This window comes from Micromys minutus, assembly GCF_963924665.1.
Source record: "Micromys minutus genome assembly, chromosome: 11".
Taxonomy (NCBI): domain Eukaryota; kingdom Metazoa; phylum Chordata; class Mammalia; order Rodentia; family Muridae; genus Micromys; species Micromys minutus.
In genome coordinates, this window is record NC_137980.1 from 23347245 (window position 1) to 23359268 (window position 12024).

The following is a 12024-nucleotide window of genomic DNA, read 5'->3' on the forward strand; positions in this document are numbered from 1 at the left end:
GTTTAAACAACTACTGGATTCTTGGACTTTCTGTTAGGAAACAGCCATTTCTGAACTAGCTGGATTATAGCCTGTAATGAATTCCATTCTCTCCTCCCCCTCTTCTTCCTCTATCCATCTATCTATCTATCTATCTATCTATCTATCTATCTATCTACCTACCTACCCTACCTACCTACCTACCTACCTACCAACCTACCAACCTACCTAACCTACCTAACCTACCTACCTACCTACCTACCTACCCGTCTATCTGTTCCATTTTTCTAGAACTCTAATAACCGGGTATTTCCCTTCCTAGCTTGCCTTTCCTCTGTCCATAGGTGTAGTGGCTGTACTACTACATCCCAGCCTTTTTGTTGGACACATGACCCATCCCATCTCATTTCATGTTATCACTGAATAGTGACCCACCTCAGACCTCAATGGTAAGAAGTTCTAACCTCAACTCAAGGGACTGCCACTAGCCTCTATCGTGTCTACAGAGAAGATACAGAGCCCCAAAGGAAGTTAAATAAGGTCCTGTGGATCCAACCTAACCACCAGCTACTTTGGCCTGAATCTACTACATGGCCTTTGACTACTACAGCTGATATCTGGGTCCAGTCCCACTTCAGGAATTTAGCCATCCTCATTCTTGTACTTTGTGAGAGGGGAACAGTTAAATGTCTACTCAATGCCTCAGGGAACTAATTTATGAGACGTCCATCACCAAGTTACCACCTAGATCTTTGCTCCAGGCTCACCAACTGCCTTTCAGACACTATACTCAGGGCTGAGTATGCACGGTCAAAGTCCATAGTAGCCCCAGCAAAGTCCATCCTGATCACAGTACCACCTCTAACCATGCACATCTCTTAGGCAACTGACCAATCAATACTAGACACCTACTCCACCTCAATTAACAGTACTCTAGAGAATATGTACAGAATATAAAGAGGGCCAAATTCTTCCCTCATGAGCCAGCCCAGACTTCCCTCCCCTAGACAACAGAGCCCCTTAGAGGAATCCCAGACCTCACCTCCTCTGGATGTCTGCGTGTCCTTCCTCACTCGGTGGCATGGAGGCTTCAGGCCACCAAGTGGATGCGATGATCCCTCCTTACTCTGAGTTCTGGCTGGCTTCTGCACCTTCCTTCTGCCCCTTGTTCCTTTTCCATTTTCTAGCACAAAGATGACACTGTTACTTCAAAGCACACTGCACACGATCCCACGTTAAACCCTGACTATCTTAGGTAAGGTCTACATATTAAGTCATGGGACAGAACCCACCAGGGATGCTGGAAGACAATCAGGAAGCATAAATAACTCCGATGATAGTTGCTAGAGAACAAACTTCAAGGAGAAATTAGGTGGCTACCATATTGAGTCACAGGTAACCAGAAAGGAAGATAAGCTTCAGCTGCACTTACCTGTGAATGACAGTCTGGAATCAGGGCTACATCGTGAAGTCTGTGGAGAAGCAGAGACAGGTGTCACCATGGGAAGATCTTGTCTCACCCTCTACCCTCTAGCAACTCTCAAGGACTGTTTGTTTAAACATGTCTGCTTATTTACTTGCTTCTAGTCATCAAGTGAGAATGATCACAATCTCACCTCAGCGGAGACACCTCCCAGATTTCCTGAGCCCTGACCTAATCCAGAGCGAATACATCGCTAATGGTATAAGTTAAAGAGAAGGCAGCTCCATTACTTGCTTTAGGACCTGAGCGGCAGGATGGGGTTCCTGATGAAGCTCCAGGTAACAGGGGTGACCTGAGAAACCTCATGAGGACGATGAGCAGCATTTTGTTGCTCACTTAATTTGATACCTGCAATATCTACATCCTCATACCCAGACCAAGTCATTATCTCTCCTAGTCACAGACTTGCCACCCACGTGGGCACTGTGCCATTCTAGGGTCAGTGGGCTAAGGCAAACAAGCCAGGCTTTCATGCCAGGATACGGAGATGGGCAGCCGCTGGAGAAATCCTGATACAGTGACCTGGGACCTCCCGAGAGTAACTATACAGGCACTCTGCTCTGAGGGTTCCTAGGATCCTGGCTGTGGATTCCTTGATACTGTTCTTCAGTTCAGGGGTTTTGGGAACAGGCATTGCTGGCGAAGAGCTTGGTAAGGTGCCTGTAGTCTTAACTAGAACAATACCAAGACTCAGGTATTTGTTGTTTAAAGACTAATTACATAAAACCTGAAGGCAGTATAGGTATACACTAACATGAGCTTAAATGAACTTACTCTTAAATACAACTCAGAGAATTTCACCTTTAAAAACCTTACAAAACTTCATTTTAAAGAATTTTTTATTTCCATCTGTGGGAATATATGTAGAGTGTGTGTGTGTGTGTGTGTGTGTGTGTGTGTGTGTGTGTGTGTGGCCAGAAGAAGGAATTGGATTCCCTGAGGCTGAAGTTATAGGCTGTCATGAGCTACTTGATGGGGTGCTAAGAAAGTACTTGGGTCCCTGGGAGAAAAAGTGTACACTCTTAACCACTAGGCCTTCTTTCCAGCCTCAGAACTGCATTTATTTACTGACTAATAAACCCAGGAGACTTGTACAAAATGAGTAAGAGAAATGGTAAGGTAGAAAGGGGGTGAGTATGTCCTATCACATAAACCAAGGGAAGACTGACAGACATGTCAGAAACATTTAGAGGAAGACGGGAAGTCAATTCAAGGTCAGGTCTGTCTAAAACTAGTCCCTGCCTAGTATGGAGGCCACCAAAAACTTGAAATTGCTATCCATTGAAGCTTGGTGGCTCTTTGACAGAAGAACCAGAGTGTATCATTCATTCCTTTGAAATAGGGTTTCACTATTTACTAAATACTCCTAAAACTCCCTGTGGACCCCAGGCTAACTTTAAAGTTGCAGTTTCTCTTGCTTCAGCCTTTCAAGTGTTGGGCTATAGGTATAAGCCCACTACACCTAGCTTTCTAATAGCATTTAAGTGCTGGGACTGAAGTTGTGTGCCACCATACCTAGTTTACATGTAATTTTTTTTAAAATGACACCTGTATGAAATGGATACATTTCTAGGAGGGAAAAACTAAATTTAGACTAGTAAGGAAAACCCAAAATATTCTCTACTATGGGAACTGAGTTAATAGTCACAAAAATTTCTTCAATTAAAACTCTGGCTCTGTAAGTTTAACCATATCTACAGCAAATCACCCTTTGAGCTGGTAAAAGTATTTAGATCTGGAACTCTCTCCTATACCATGTCCTAAGTTCAGATTCCCAGTCCCATCACGCACAGCTAAAGAAGGATCTCTAACTCCTTTTAAAAAACTAACTACTGGCTATACACCAAACTCTAGCAAGAAAAGATCTGGAAGGAAACTAACAGACCTGCCTGACCCTAAGCAGGGCTCTCATCCATCAGTACAAAGGGAGAGTCACCCAGGACCAAGTTAGGTATATCCCAGGAATAGAGGCAAGCAATGTACAAGCAAAAACAGTCCTTATGCCGAAAGGTAAAAGTAGAACGTATACTCTTCCCAAAGATACGTAAAAATGATTTGATAAATCACCCAACCGTATTTTCAGAAACCCTGAACAGCTGAAAGGAAATAACCCCATTGAAGAAAACACGACTGCTCAAGAACTCAGAAAGTGAACAATTACAACTCCACACAATCTCAGATGGACGTGATTGGGACACCCATCAGCAGGCAGCCCAGGAGAAGACAGGCCCGCACACACAGCTGATCCTCAGCAGTTAGGAAAATGGTGCTCCCAGCTGTGCAGGGCTCCTTGTAGGAGAAGAAACTGCCCACAGGGAACATAACAATGCCATTCTCATGGGACATAAAATTCCAGAAGGGTGAACTGCCTGCTATGGCAAGCAAGAGTAGCCCATCGAGTCCCCACTATACAATAAAATGATGAAAAAAGCATCTTAATTTTAAAAACAAGTGGCAGACATATTCCTAGTGGTAGGGTGACACTGGATCCCTCAAGGAAATGCTAACATTCAACAGAGTATGTGATACCATGTTCATATGCTGAGTAGGTCACGGGTATGCATTCGTTTTTCTAATTAATTACATCACTGAGTTATGTGAGTCTGCAATAAACTGAGAAGCACATATCTACAACACATTGGGGTTATGATGGGACCAGGGCTGGGCAAACTCAAGTTCTCAAGACGGAGGTGCTGCTCTGCTTACTGTCACGGGGCCAGTCTGCCCAAAACACTACTTGGGCTTTTAGAGAGAAACTTGGCCCACTTCTGCTCTAAGTGATGAAAAGAGATTCACTAAGGAGAAAATCCAAACTAAGTAAATTTCAGCTGACCAACTTTATTACTAAACAGGAAATCTAAATTAAAAACCCAGGGAGACTTGGAGACATGGAGTGTGCTGGTGAGCAGTGGGCCATGCACGAAGTGCCATGGTTGTACAGCATTAAGGGGAAGGCTGACACTCTGAGGTAAAGGCAACACATACACCCTGCCAAACTCCTTTCTGGAGGCCCCAGCACTCAAAACTCAGCTAAGCCTCAGAACCCTATCATATCCATGTGGCTAAATGGCCCGCCTGGTGTCCTCTCCAAACCTTCTAAGAATCACTATTTCTGTTGCTGGTTACATTGCACATCATCACATCTGCGGTTACAAGAGCAGACAAGAATGTGAACATGGCAAACCATGTGGGCAGGCAAACAGGCTGGTCACTAGTGTTCATCTACAGTAGAGTGGGAACGTGTGCTATATTCCCAAAGATGGACATGCCCTGTGCATGAATAAGGGGGTGAGAGTACAGGAAATTCATATTTCTATAAGCAAGTAGAATAGAGTCCCTGCTATGACAGGCCTGGGCCCAGAACACTTCTGCCCACTCTGCACATGGCCTAGCTTGTAGATTCTACCCAACAGCCTCCCCAGGGCTGGGGTTCACATGCCCTAGCTTTAGTTAACACCTAGTTGTCATAGAATCTTAATTTATCACAGCTCTGTGATATGCAGAAATCTGGATAAGCTAAAAAATATGATCCATGAGATAGTTCAACACATTAAAAAAAAAAAAAACTACATATGCCTGCTGCCAATCCTAAATGGCGTAAACTTGATCTTTGGGACCTACACTGCAGGAGAAAACCAATTCTCAAAAGCTGTCTTCCAACCCCCACATATGTGGTTTAGCATGCCTGTGGCCACCACAGCCTGCACTAAAAAATAAGTAAAAATTAAAAAAAAAAAAAAAAAGGTTTTCTAAGTGGAAAACTGGCTAGAGAGATGCCTCAGGTGGTAAAAGCACCCCAAAGAGCCAGGCATGGTGATACAAATCTTTAATACCAGTACTTAGGAGGTGTAGGCAGGAAGATCAGAGGCTCAAGGTCATCCGTAGCTATATGAGTCTAATACCATCCTGGGTTACAAAAGACACTGCTCTAAAATGAAAATGGAAGGGAGCACAGGAAGGGGGGGAAGGTGTCCTCATTAAAATCAGTAACACAAGCTGACTCCCCTAGGGATAAGATCTGGGTGGAATCACCATCAGATCTGTCTTAGACACCACTGATCTGATCAGATTCCAAACCGGTCTCCTAGGCCTAATACATATTAATGAAGATAGTAACTTTATCAATATGAATAGTTTCTAACAATTAAAACAAATAAAGTCTTTTCCAAATAAGGCAGTTAAAATGTTCAGCTGCTGACAACTGTCTTAGACCATTTTCTGCTTTATGACCTGTCCAGGACATGCTGTTCAGTATGCTCTGTCTTGACAGACCTCTTCCCCTCTGTGGTAGCCAATTGTCATTGCTGGTATAGTTCCTACATCCAAGTAACCTCTGCTATCTTCTTGCCTGCCTTCCTTGCCACTCCAGTCTCTTTCAGAACTTCTTGCTATCTGTAGAAGTCTCGCAGAGGTTCCTCCCATGGTTAACAGATGCAACATTCATTATCCTCCACCTACTGGGTATAGTTTGGTAGGTAGTTTCCTACACATATTAGAACTTTCCCAGAGGCTTTGTGCTGAGCTTGAACACTGTATCCTCCGAGACACCCACAGTTATATGCCATTCAATCTGTGCTGAAGCCATGACTTCATATGATCTGGTACTCCACCTGGGTAGAAGTGTGTATACTATCAGTCTCTAGTGACAACCATTGGCCTTGTAGGTAAGTATAATCTCCAATGTGTCACCAATGTGTCCTGATGCTGAGGACAGAAGCCTGTCCAGATCTATGACCTCATCATGCCTTGTCTTTGGCTGACTGTGTTAAGGCATTCCACCTTACAAAACTAGCCAGCAGGGGGAATAAGTCACTAACAACTCACAACGTGTATGGTGGCCATGGGTTGCCGATATGTCACAAAGCAGAAATACTCCAACCTGAAATGTTTTACTCCAAAGTCTACCACTCTGAGGATGTCAGGAGGACAGAAAACTCAACATCAGAATTCCATGAGTGTATAAGAACAGGCATCAATGTTAGACCTCTTTGAATGTCAAGACAAAGCATACAACACAGCCCCAGACTTCCCTGGCTTGTATCAGGATAGGAATCAACCTAAGCACCAGACCCCAGAGATCTATTCAGAAAAAAACTATAAGGACTTTCCTTATGACTACTGTAAAATCCTGGAAGTAACTATTTGTGGAATATGCTAAATCCCCCCACCCTGCGGGGGGTTGTGGGATGGCAGCCAGGTCTGCTTCTGTTTTCTGGGTGTTCCTCATTTCCTGCAAGAGGTGGCCCTACCACCTGAAGTTGCTCTTTGATACTTCAATAACAAAAGTAAGAAAGATAAAGATATTATCAAATAGAAAACTGTGTCCTGCAAGTGGGCATGGTGACTCTGTCCTAAACTGCAGGCCAAGCCCCACCTGGAACCAGTTGACAAAGTCACTACAAACTCCCAAACTCCCCATGTGACCTATGAGCCTCCATTAGGTCATATGATAACTACACAGAACTCACAGGTCCTAGTAAGTCCTATTGTACCACAAGAGACAGGAACCCCACATAGCACCCTTGGGCCTTCTACCCACAGGCACCCTATGAAGCCCAATGAGATCCACGCGGACACAGGTGTTGATCAGAGGCTTTGAGAAAGTCTATAAACATAGCCTCATCATCTGTATGTTTACTGTAGAATTTACTGCCAAAGTAGCAAGGGCAACCAAAGATCAATGACCTTTCAAAAAAGTCCAATTAACCCCTATTCTTGAGGTCCAACTAAACACTGTAGAGCTTCTCTTTAATACAACACGCTGCCAACCGGCTGACAGAGACAGCACCTTCAGCAAGTGCTGCTCCTACCAGCGGGGCTTTGCTCAATTCAGTGTAGTCTAGAACAACAGAAATCGGTTATGCTTATCACTGCCCCCTATCCTTTTGTACAACTTAGATATGTGGCAGAGAAAAGAACGTTTCCTTATTTTTAAAGGCTTCACCTATCTTTGTGATCGACTGACTAATTAGTTTATTTTTTTTGAAGCTGGGTTACACTATCTTGCCCAGGCTGGTCTTCAATTTCTGAGCTCTAACGCTCTTGTTTCAGTCTCATGAGCGGTAGCAAGGATTATGGGCATATATTACTATGTCTAACTAGAGTTAATAATAATCAGCTCACAGGACTAATGAATAGTTTCGATTTTTGAAGCATAATGTACTGTGCAGCATTCCTGAATTATGAACAGTAAGATTGTGAGGATAACAACAATCGGAAACTGACCTTCAACCTCAACGTATTTCACAAGAAAAATTACATCTTCAACTTTAAATCCAATTTTGAACATCAAACAAACAAGGCAGCAAATAATAAAAGGTCATTAAAGAATAACACAGACCCAAACAAACCTTGTTTTAAAACACAAACCAATTCTAATGATTTTAGTAAATGACCTTGTGAACCCAAGGCGGAACCTCCTAAGGTACAGATGACAGGGAGGTGGCCATCAGGGGCATGAACATCCAGGATGACACGGATAAGTACTCTGATTCATCTTCCACCCTTACCCCAAGATCTGGGCTGGGGAGAAAGGGCTCTTGTCGGCAGATCTCTGAACATAGTATTCCCACAAGGAACAGATATCCCAACCTTTTCAGAACCTCACATCTTACTATTTTGAAAAAGTCACTTATAAGCTGGCGCATGAGGCCCAATGTACCAGGAAAGACACTTTCTCCATATTATTTAAGATGATTAGTAAAATCTGGAGGACTGGCTTATAATTTCTTTCAGAATAAGATGCCAAGGCTCTCAGAATACTAAGAAACCCTCACCCAGAGGTTAGACACTATGTTCCTATGCCAGAGCATCCCAAATAGTAAGTTAACTACCAGGAACGTTTTCTGTTAATAACAGATCCCTCTTGAATAGGATACATACATGCATCACAATCATCTGAACTTTTACAGTAACAGAGGAATCTGATATACCTTATTTAGGGGCTTCATTCTAACACACCGCTCTACACCCAACAATTTTCTGAGGTAGGCTCTAACTCTGTAGCCCAAAGCAGCCTGGAATTCACTACTGTAGTCTCAAACTCAAACTCACTGCAATCCTCCAGTCTCAGCTCCCAAGTGCTAGGATTACAGGTGTGAGCCATCATGCCTGGATCTTACACATAACTCTTAATGTGTTTATGAAATTTTCTAGGGTATGGGCCACATGATACTTAAAACTTGATAAATGCCTGGCTGACAGCAATACTACAGAGCCGGATCCACCTTCCAGCGGCCTAGCTAGTACCCTAACTAGGGAACCTGGCCAGAAAACCTGAAAGGTCAGGCCTGAGCTCGTCACCTACCAGAACCAATATCTCACTTAGGGCACTACATTCTAAGGTAGTTTGTTGTACAGCAACATATACATCATATAACCCTTCAACACTATTCTGTTTAAAACTCCAAGCACAGGAAAATGAGTATCACCATCAAATCTAAACAAATACTCAGTTCTTTTCTAAAATTTCACACAGCAAAAGAAAAGAAAAAAAAAAAAAAAAAAATCAGACGGAAGCTCTGAGTATGAGGTTCCCAAGAATAAGGACGCTCAGCAAATAGAACTTTCCACTTTGAACGCAACTCAGTTGACACCCATGCTAAGACACATAGACTTTTTTCCCTGAGAAACCAAACCATGAAGTGGCTCAAAATGAAACATGGAAGTGGCCAGCTCAAGTATCTGTTAGGAATCCAAACAGCCCAGAGTTTAGACTCACCCTGTCTCCAGCACTTTTACGTACAGCCTAACCAGACAGAACTTCCGCAGAGCAGCACACCCATTGCTGACCACCCCAGGTCTGTCTTGGAGCTAGGCCACTGCAGAATGCCCTGGCTCTCTCATCTTTAAACATATCGGGTTTTCAGTGAACTTCTCCGTATCTGCCCGAGTGTTTCCCACAGCAGTAGAAACACACCTCACTTTTCCACAAACACTGTGCTCTCCCTGACAGACCGACTGGGAAGATTTCAGAGAAACAAAAACTCCTCTTTAGGGGTGAATATCTCGCCTTCCTACCTCCTCCCCACTGGACACCTCGCCTCTAGCCTCTCTACACACCCTCAAGACCTGCTGGGGAAAGAGGCCGCCACTGACCAGGGCCCAAGACTAGGGAAAGGCACGGTCCTGTAGGAGCTGAGGAGAGCAGGCCAGAGGCAGCCTGGAGACTGGGACAGGAACCAGCAAGTACAGGGCATGTCCTTAATGCCCCTGGGTTCTTGGAGCCCAGGTGAGCTCCGACTTTGCCTTGCCACTATCCCAAGGTCCTCCACCCCTCTGTATCCTCTCTATCCCCACTTCCTTGTGGGGAAGTGCAGGGTTTGAACCTTTGGGTTCAGATTAACAATGGAACCCACATGTAAGCACTTCATAGCAAAGGCCCAGTGTGGGGTGGGTAGATCTAAACCTCCCAATGCCTAGTAATCTTTTCAGCAGAGTTTGGAGGGTCGATTTCTACAGTCCCAGACCTTCCCTGCCTTAAAGTTCCAACTATTATCTACGTAATCCCTGAGGACCGTTCTCATGGTTCAGCTCCAAGGCTTTCGTTTAAAAGTGACCCACCTTTGGTCCTGTTTGTCCTGTCTATATTCTAAACTCTTCTCTCAATTCACACTCAGGGCCCCAAACTGCTCAAAGCACTGCCACAGTGGTCCGGATTCCTTTGAGTCAGCCTTGATTTCCCCGTACTCTACAGCCGATTTGTCCCTGAGTCCTGACCTTTCTATGTTCCAGCGCCCTGGCCCTCTGCGGGGTGGTCTCAAGGTCTTAACCCTCCTCTGCAATCTATCTTGAGTTGGCCCATCTCAGTGATTCTGCCATTTTCTAGGTCCTGCTGGGTCCTGAGAGCCATTCTTCCTCAATGACCTTTCCTAGAATCTTGTCAGATCTCTAATACTGACCCAACCTCAAGTGTGTCCATTCCAAGAGTCGGGGTTCCACCTGTCCTAGGGTCCCAGAACTATTGCGAGATCTTACCCAGTCCTAGGGACTGTTCAGTGATTGGCCCTCAGTAATTCTGGCCTGGTCTGGGTCCTGCCTGGTCTGTGGTTCTTATCTCCCTGGATCCAGCCTGGCCCAGACTCCTGTTCTTCCGGGGTCCTGTTCTCTGGAGTGCCAGGTCCAGTCGGACTGAGCTCCTTGTCTTCCCTAGGTCCTGTTCTCTCGGGGTCCAGACTGCTCGGAATCCACCTCAGCTCGGTGTTCTGCCTAATCTAGGATTCTGCCCACCCCTGGTCCAGCCTGGTCCAGGGTCCAGCCTGGTGCAGGCTCTTCCCCGGGTTCTGTCTGGTCCAGGTTTCTGTCCTCCTGGGGTCCAGATTGTTCCGAGATCCAGCATGGCCCAGGGTTCTGCCCTCCCGGGATCCAGACCTCCCAAGTCCTGGCCATCTCGCAGGCTTTTAGGGTCCCGCCTCCCGGGCCTGCCAGGGGCGCTGGGCTGGCAGCCTTCTGCCGACCATGGGCCGAGGCCGCGGCCTGAGGAGCGGGCGCGCGGGCCAGGCCGGGCGGGGCGGGCTCACTGACCTGCGTCTCGGGCGGCGGGCGAGCGGGCGCACGCGGGGGCTCGCCGGGAGGGGGAGGGGGCGCCGCTCCCTCTGGGTCCCCCCCAAGAGGAGGAGAAAAAAAGCCGTGCAGAGTTTAAAACAAAGAGGCGGAAATGCCCGAACCCAGCCGAGTGCGAAGTCGGGGGCGCCGCGGCTGGAGCATGCGCAGTGTGTGGCTCAGGTCCCACCTCGCAAACGGGAGAGGCGGGGCCTATGGAAGGCGGAGCCTACAGGGGTGGGGCCCAGGAGGGGCCAAAGGGCGCAGGCGCGTGCTGGCAGTAATTGAGTCAGAAAGCTGGTGCGGCCAGACAGACAGGGTGGAGCTCGGGGGCGTGGTCACGAGGTGAGAGGTGGGTCAGGAGGCGTGGTCAGAAGCACAACCTGGAAAAACTTTGCGGCTGGAGATCAGGACACTGCCTACAGACAGCTGTATGGGTTGAGAACAAAACCGGAGCACCTGAACCACGGGCTTCCTTCCCATAAGTCACCCTCTTACATTCTAGTCCTTTCTTAGAATCACTGTGGACAAAAAGAGAGAGAAACCCTTCTGCTGGACTTGGGCCGTGGAAACCCACAGTTTGTCCGTTTGTCCACTGTGCATTGTGACCAGTTGGTCACTGTAACTGGCAGAGGGCATAAACAGAGAAAAGGAAGTCTGTTCTCATTTATTAGTTTAGTAATAGTATTTTCGAGAAAGGGTTTCTCTGTGTTGCCCTGGCTTTCCTGGAACTCACTTTGTAGACCATACTGGCCTCAAACTAATAGAGATCCATTTACCTGCTTCTCCCTCCCAAGTGTTGGAGCTAAAGGAGTGCACTACCATGCCAGACTGGAAGTCTGTTGTAAGGAAACAAAGTAGCTGAGGTAGCTGTATGCTAGACAGAGGGTGGGACAAGGAAGGAGTTAGAGGCTGGCCAGCAGGTGTTTGAGGAAGGGGCATGCAAGGAATCCAACAATGGCATGTGTACAATGAGGTCGAAAGGAGTGCTTAAAACTCTTGCTGGGGTGCTGGAGAGATGG

The 12024-nt window shown here is 46.2% G+C and overlaps 1 protein-coding gene across 1 annotated transcript in view; it reads right to left on the bottom strand.

Moving 5' to 3' along the window:
- The window catches only part of PCGF3 (polycomb group ring finger 3), a 36160-nt gene extending 25024 nt beyond the window's left edge, over window positions 1-11136 (bottom strand). Inside the window, exons 1-3 of the mRNA XM_080925336.1 lie at window positions 10985-11136; window positions 1412-1451; window positions 1022-1162 (exon numbers count right to left, since the gene is read on the bottom strand). The gene's annotated coding sequence lies outside the window, so the exon portion shown is untranslated. The remainder of the gene's footprint in view (window positions 1-1021; window positions 1163-1411; window positions 1452-10984) is intronic.
- Window positions 11137-12024: the final 888 nt, after the last annotated feature.